At 40.9% G+C, this 2,500-nt stretch overlaps 1 pseudogene across 1 annotated transcript in view; it reads left to right on the top strand.

Moving 5' to 3' along the window:
* Positions 1–2,500, top strand: part of LOC144977931 (uncharacterized) — a 53,586-nt pseudogene that overhangs the window by 31,523 nt on the left and 19,563 nt on the right. The window contains exons 12-14 of the transcript XR_013646437.1: positions 267–465; positions 967–1,139; positions 1,516–1,622. The product of XR_013646437.1 is annotated as an uncharacterized LOC144977931 (transcript). The remainder of the gene's footprint in view (positions 1–266; positions 466–966; positions 1,140–1,515; positions 1,623–2,500) is intronic.

Raw genomic sequence — 2,500 nt, 5'->3', positions numbered from 1 at the left:
TCATCTCCCAAAACTATAACTATACATTTGACTGTTTCCTCAGCCAAGGACTCGGCAGGTCAGGACATAACCAAGTATCTCATTCCAAGACAAGACAGAAACAATTGGAAAACAGACACAGGGTGATAGTAGACACATCAAGTACCTCCATGCCCACTATGGGAGGTCAGATCCCCACCCAGGATTGTTGTGTTGAGTTACACACGAAACTGTCCTATTCAATTTGTTATTTAATAAAATATAATATTTGAAAAATCCCAATCCAGATACTTCTTGGTCAGAGATATGGGCCGTACATGTTACCACCGGAAGTGCCGAAAGACGAGATGGTCGCCATTTGCAAGATGGCGTCGTCTGATAGAGATAGACAGATGATGGACATCCAAAGGCAGATGACGAATATTGAGTCGATGAAAGCCGAGAGGGAGCAGTCAAAGGTCGCCATGGACGATACGGAGTCAATAGGTATTGATGCTATGCATTTGGATAAAATACTCTCAACATCCGCCAGCAGGATATAACGGTCCAACACACAGAACTAGATATTTGTAATCCTAAACGTTTATAGTCTGATTGATATAATTTAGTGAGAATTTATTGATAAAATGGCTTTTTAGAAGAATTTTGTTCCTTCTCTAATATTGGTTTGGTGATTAATTCATGTAAATATCAGTGGTTGGGGTGGTGATAGAGATTGTGATGATGATGTTGATGATGATGATGATGATGATGATGATGATGATGATGAGGATAATGATGATGATGATTATGATGATAATGATGATGAAGATGATTGATGATTTATGATGATGATGATGATGATGATGATGATGATGATGATGATGATGATGATGATGATGATGATGATGATGATGATGATGATGACGATGATGATGATGATGACGATGTTGACATTGATGATGATGATGGCTTTCAATCATAACTTATTTGTCTCACTCTACTCAGCCACGGATGGTAATCCAGACAGTGCCAGACAACAGGCAGAGGTCAAGGGTATCGTGGAGGAGGACAGAGAGGAGGCGGATGGGAGTGGAACAGACTCTAGCGGCCCAGCCAAGGAAGGCACCAATAGACAGAGGCAGTCACTGGCTATGAGGAAGGAACAACAGGCCATGCGGGTGAGTTGAGGGTCTTCGTTGTCATCATCATCATCATCATCATCATCATCATCATCATCATCATCATCATCATCATCATCATCATCATCCTCATCATCTCCATCATCTCTCTCGTCGTCGTCGTCGTCGTCTTCCTCGTCGTCTCATCCTCCTCCTCCTCCTCCTCCTCTCCTCCTCCTCCTCTCTCCTCGTTTTCATCATCATCATCATCATCATCATCATCATCATCATTACCATCATCATCATCATCATCATCATCATCATCATCATCATCATCCTCATCATCATCTCCCGACATAAATATTTAAAGATTCTCGACTCATTCACCCTCCCCCCTCCCTCCCACACACACACACACACACACACCCACACACAGCAAGTGAAGGAAGCGGAAGAGCGTCTACCAGCCCTAGACCAACTGAAAGAATGGTACCTCTTGGACGAGAACGTCACCCCACCTGTATATCGTCTACAGAACATCAGGTATCAACAAGAACAGAACATTCTGCTTAAGATGATCTCCATGGGTCAATAAAAATAAAGTTCATTTTAACCCTCTCCTTACCAACTATAGGAAAATCGTCACATTGGTTACGATACAACCAACATTATTCTTATTCAAATTTCTCTTGTACATCATAAAATTTAAAGAAAATAAACAGTGTGTTGTAGAGTAGAGTATGTTTTGCTAAAGAAATTATTTATCGCAATAACTTTACTTCTATTGTGTTTGAGTGATAACAAAATCTATTTTTATGTCAGTTGGGTGTGAAATTTTGGGGGAAAATGGCTGGTAAGGAGAGAGTTAAGCAAAGTTTATCCTACCTATTTTAAAGGGAAACAACCTTTCAACTCAAAGTTAAATGAGTTATGAAAAAGTCTAGTAGTCTCCCATGTTCACTAATTTGGAGTGCGTGACTCTCCATCATTGCACGCGTTGCTTTATCCTTTAATAGCCTAGCCTATTTGTTATTTGTTCGTTTTATAAGGTTTTTTTTTTGTTGTTGCTTTGTTTGATATGTTTTGGTTGCGTTTCGGGGAGGGGGAGGGGGAGCTTAGCCACGCCTCCCCATTATATCTGGTTTCCATTGTAGACTGAAAAGAAAACCAAGGGTGCCTTTGTGATGTAGTGAAAATGTAATGAAGATATAGAGAGTTAGTTATTATGTATTATGCGGCTATGTTGTCTAGTGGTATGACACTCGCTTTCGGACCGGAAAGTCCTGGGTTCGAACCTCACTCGGCGCATAGTTGAGCCCTTGGAAAAGGCTCTTTACCCACTTTCTCTCGCCGTACTCAGGTATAAAATGAGTACCTGGCCGTTAACAGCGTTGTCTCTGTCCGAAAAAAATGTAATATCG

Source organism: Berghia stephanieae, chromosome 8, assembly GCF_034508935.2.
Source record: "Berghia stephanieae isolate SIO BIC M18660-M18661 chromosome 8, UCSD_Bste_1.3, whole genome shotgun sequence".
Lineage (NCBI taxonomy): Eukaryota > Metazoa > Mollusca > Gastropoda > Nudibranchia > Aeolidiidae > Berghia > Berghia stephanieae.
The sequence above is the reverse complement of the archived record's forward strand: the minus strand, read 5'-3'. Positions and strand labels throughout refer to the sequence as shown.